Source organism: Crocuta crocuta, unplaced genomic scaffold, assembly GCF_008692635.1.
Source record: "Crocuta crocuta isolate KB4526 unplaced genomic scaffold, BGI_CrCroc_1.0 scaffold124, whole genome shotgun sequence".
Lineage (NCBI taxonomy): Eukaryota > Metazoa > Chordata > Mammalia > Carnivora > Hyaenidae > Crocuta > Crocuta crocuta.
In genome coordinates, this window is record NW_027551573.1 from 4,928,059 (window position 1) to 4,933,376 (window position 5,318).

Genomic DNA, 5,318 nt, shown 5'->3' on the forward strand with positions numbered 1-5,318 from the left:
GGGAGGGAGGGTACTTGGGGCCTGACTCATTTAAGATAATCAGAATGTGCCTTATCTCCTGGTTGTAGGGATTGCTTCAGGGATGGACACATAATTCATCCAGACTAAGGAGGCATGGCAAGAATCTGGGGCTTCTGAGAAAGAGGTGAATTTCTTTTCTTAAGGGACTAGTGATGTGAAGCCAGGAGCTACATCCATCTTGCAACCAGAAGAGGCTGATGCTGCCAGCAGATGTGAAGAACCTAAGAATGGAACCAACCAAGAAGAACCTAAGAGCAGAGAGATGTGTCCCGGTGATACAGTTATTCCCTGGATGCAGCTACGCATGAAGCTAGTTGCTATGTAGTTTTCCTTTAATTTTTAACTAAAAACTTTTTTTTTTGAGAGAGAGATAGTTGGGGAGAAGAACAGAGAGAGGGAGAGAGAATCTTATGCAGGCTCCACACTCGGCACAGAGCCCAATGAGAGGCTCGATCCACGACCCTGGGATCAGGATGTGAGCCAAAATCAAGAGTTGGGACGCTGAACTGCGCCGCCCAGGCCCCCCCCCCCCCCCCCCACGTATTTTTCAGTTACATGAATCAATAAATTCTTTTTACTTAAGTCTATGTGAGTTGGGTTTCTTGTCTCTTGCAACTGGAAAAATAGTAACTGATACTCCGATTCAGGAAGTAGCCTCCGGTATATTCATCAAGTCTCTGACCTGGAGTCCTACTTTCTCTCACAGAACACAGAAACACAGTGTTAGAACAATCTTGACACCTTGAACAGAGACTCTAGCAGAAGCTCGTTAATGTGCTCCCTTCTTGTAACTTGAAGCCTTCTTGTAACCTTCCTTGCCCTACTGATCAGGTACCTTGCTCCTGTGTCTTTAACGGTCCTCACCACTGCTTTCTGCCCCTGGCAAATACACATGCTCTTGACTTTCCCTCTTATGAAATGTCCTCCTTCACTCATCCCCCATTTTAGCTGTCATCCTATAACTCTATTTTTTCTCAGTCAAGCTCTCTGGAGTAGTGTATACCAACCCTTCCCGAAGCCACAGTTCTGCAGATAGTTATATAAAAAAGAGCACACAATCAAATATATTGTGGGAAACGCTCTAGGTGGTAGCCTCCTTTTGGATAGTAACAACGGGAGAGCATTAGAGGCTCTGGGAGTTCTTACAGAGATGAAGACTATTCAATTTCATTTAACCCAATGTCTCCCAAACTTATTTGACCATGGAAACCACCCCCTTTTTCATTCTGCTTAAAATGATTTAATATCCCAAAGATCTAGAGTTCTGAGGAACATGCATTGGGAAATGATAGTTATAAGCAATGCCTTCATCTCTCATTCATTCACTTAAAGTCATTATTATTATTATTATTATGAAACTTTTTATTTTTTATTTTTTTATGCTTTTTATTTATTTTTGAGAGTCAGAGAGAGACAGCGTGAGCAGGGGAGGGTCAGAGAGAGAGAGATACAGAATCCGAAGACAGGCTCCAGGCTATGAGCTAGCTGTCAACACAGAGCCTGATGTGGGGCTTGAACCCACGAACTGTGAGATCATGACCTGAGCCAAAGCTGGACGCCTAATGGACTGAGCCACCCAGGTGCCCCTATCATGAAACTTTTTAAACACCAAAAGTATACAGCATAATATAACACACTCATAGCCATCACCAGCTTTACCAAATCTTAATAAAAAAGAAAAACGTCTAAATCAAATACGGCACAATGTTTAGTTTCCAACTGTTGTGTTTCTCTCGTGCCTTTATATCTTAACACACATTCCCTTTGTCTTGAATACCCCATCTCTCCTATCCCCACTGTTCTCGGCCTGGAGAAATCCTACTCCTAGCCAAGACAGCTCAACTCTCACCTCCTCCGGGAAACTTTTCCTGCACAGAGCCAGACATGGGGCTCGAGCTCACCAACCTTGAGATCATGACCTGAGCCGAAAGCAAAAGCGGGATGCTTAACCAATGGAGCCACCCAGCCGTGCCAATAATTCTCTGTTTCTTGAATGATGAATGTTACTGGGCTTCGTGGTGGGACTTCCCTGTGCTTAACACAAGAATGTAAGTCCAGCCACCACATTTCTTGACCTACTATGTTGCCCAGGCTTCTCTACATCTTACCCAGTCACTACCTTTCCTCTTAGGATGCTGGCTCCATATTCATTTTCCCCTCTCAAAGCAAGTGAGTCATCTAGGATGAGTTCTGCTTCGAGTAGCAGAAAACTCTCAAAATCTTAAGCCATCAGGGTACTTATCTAAGAAGTCTGGAAGTGAAAGGCTTTGAGGTTGGTCATCAGGGATCTGCACTTTCTTTCCATTTGTTCTACCAGCGTTAGTATACTAGCTTTTGTCCTCATACGTGTCACGGCACGGCTGAAAGCCACCTGCACTGCCCCAGAATCGTGTGTCCCCACTGTGTGCCACAGCAGGATGCCTTCATGAGGCTCGTCTTTCTCTCAGGAAGCAAATCCCTCCTCAAAGCTCCTAGCCGACATGGCCGTATATCTCACGGGTCAGAACTTGGGTGGTGCACACCCTCCCACCCCGCCCCCACCCAAGCTTGCTGTGGAGGCTGGGAAAGTGAGCATCTAGCCCAGAGAAACAGAAACAGCTTGACTGGCTTAACCCAACCGTGATTCTCCATGTGTGGCCTGCAGAGGGGCCAACCTCCCTGAAATCAAGGGGCTTTTACCCACCAGCTGAACACAACTGGGAATCTCTTTGCAGGGATGAGGAAGGCAGGGTAGAGCTAAGATCGGCTGTTGGGTAGGCAACACAGTGTGCCTGTCAGAATAACATCAGTATGGCTGTCAGCATATCGGGCTGTGGAACCAAAAGATTCGAGTTTCTAGAATGAGGCATCGCCCAGGCCCTTGGCCAGCTCCTGGTGATCTCGGAGTTCAGTGCTCCTTAGCTCTAACAGGAGGAGGATTCCTCAGTGTATCTATCATGTGAGCTGACTAAGGACTTCTAAAACAGACCAAAAAAAAAAAAAAAAAAGAAAAAGCTTCTCTTCATCCAGCTTCTTAAGTTAGGCATCTCTTGACATTTCTTAATGCCAGAAAACAGCTGTCTGTGCATTTGTCCAACAGTCACGGAGCACCTCCCTTCGGGCAGTTAAGATAGTGAAGACAACCTCTGCCCTCAAGAGGCTCACTGTCTGGTGAACAAGACAAACATTTATACAAACAGCTATGTTGGATGTGACAAGTGCAATAATTAAGGTCTGTAGAAAGTGCCAGGGACCTGGGAGGAGGTCAAATTGCCGGGGCGGGGAAGGATGCCAATGGGGCGACCGCGTACGGCCGTGCAGGCCGGGTTCTGCACACATCTCTCTGATGTGGACGTGGACGTGAGTGTGGAAGCCTGGGCTACCGAGTTGAGAAACACTCTGAAGGTGGGAGACATTTGCAGAGGAGGCAAAGTAAGACTACAGGTAGGACAAGGCAAAGAAAGAGTCCGTGGAGGGAGGGGTGGAAAAAAAAGAACAATCGGTGGAAAATTCGGGATGCAGTAAATGCATCTGTGGAGCAGACCCACCATTGAGGGAAAGGGGTGGGGGTGGGGGTGGGGTAACAGAAAGGAGGCTGCAAGTCAGGTAAGGCTTTTAAAACCCGAACCATATCCTCTAGCTGGATAGTCAATGAAAATTTTAAAACATTAACAGTAATTCATTCCTTCAAAGGTTAGAGAGGCCAATCCCATTTGCAAATTAAGAAACTACTAAATTGCAGGAGTCCTAAATTACTACCAATTCTACTTAATAAACAAAGAAGGTATTATAATGTTAGAGAAACAACTGTCAACTGCGCTTCGGAGTTTTTAAGAAAGTTACGATGAAATGAATACCTGTATTTTGTCCTTCCATAAAACCGAACAGGTTAGGGATATATCCCATAAATCCTACAATTATTTCAAGCACAAGGCGAGGCTTTACTGCATTATCGCTTTTAAATAACACATCACCAGATTCTGGTTCCCAAAACCACTTTGGGGAAAAGTGCTTTCCGAAGTGACATCACCCCATTTTCCATATAAAATGAAAAAAAATAAAGTCTCATATTCAGAAGTGGCAGGCTCCAAAAGGAGCCTTGGTGTACCTTAAGAGCTCACTATGGAGCTCCCCTACTGCCCGGAGAGAAACAAAGAAATAAATTAAAAATATAAAAACCCCCAAATACACATAGTTGAGCTTAAAAGAGGTGGGCTGGTTTTCCCCAAATCCATTAATAAAATAAATCACTGTATTTCATATTCGCAGTCATCTCTGAAAGTTCTCCTCTTAATTGCCCCATGGCATCATGTTTTATTTTAGTAAAGTTCAGATTTTATTGCCAGGGACTAATGGGCAGAGTCCCTGAAGAACTCGTTTTAAAACATTGAACAGCTACAGAGGCTAAACAAGAATTAAAAAGTATAGCCACTTATTTTTAAATTAGAATCCTCTTTCACATTTAGGAATATAATAAAATGTGTCATAAACTTTCTACTTTCATTCCAAAGTATTGTTGTAAGGATCGACGGTGATGCAGATACGATCCTTCTATGGTTAAGCAGCACTCATTAAAATCAAGTGCTGTTTTTAAGCGTTATTAGAGGCATTTTAAAATTATAAATGATTACAACGTTATAAAAGCCTCCCGAGGAGAGAAAAAGAAAAGGAGAAACGGGAAGGATCTAATGAATGCGGCAGTTAATAAACTCATAGCATCAGTAGGTCAAAATTCACAAGGCAAGCAGGGTCAAGTCCTAGCACAGATCTGAAAGAGGTGTTTGGAGGAGATTTGTCTGGGTCACTGTTGCATCATTTTGTGTTCTCCCCTCCAGTCTTGGGATTTTCTTTCTAACCACGTTAATATCTTTCACTTTACTGACACACCATATTCTTTATGAAGGTTTGGTATCGGCCAATGATAAGCGAAGATGCCCCGTTTTGTAAGTGAGAAACGGGCCGGGAGAGAATGGATCTCCTAGCCCTGGCTCAAGTTCAACGGGAGAGGGGCACGCAGATCCCCAGTGCTCTGATAAGGGACTGTAGTCCCTCTCTTCTCCTGGTGGCCAAGAAGAAGACAAGGATTGTTGGCCCCCAACAGCACAGAGAACATGGAAATGGCCCTTTCAGGCCTCCTTCTGAAATAGGGCACTAGACAAAGGCAGAAGGTGGCTTTTCCCATCAGAAGCGCTCTCCGGCCAAATAGGACAGACACAGGATGTTCAACCGAAAGGAACAATGTTTTAGTGAACACGATCTCTGAAAAGACTCGAAAACAGAGATCTCAGCAGAGATCCAGGTTGGTGCCAAAAACTGGG

General features: G+C 44.5%; 1 protein-coding gene across 2 annotated transcripts in view; it reads right to left on the reverse strand.

Moving 5' to 3' along the window:
* Nucleotides 1-5,318, reverse strand: part of FTO (FTO alpha-ketoglutarate dependent dioxygenase) — a 381,469-nt gene that overhangs the window by 102,301 nt on the left and 273,850 nt on the right. The gene's annotated exons all lie outside the window — the stretch shown is intronic.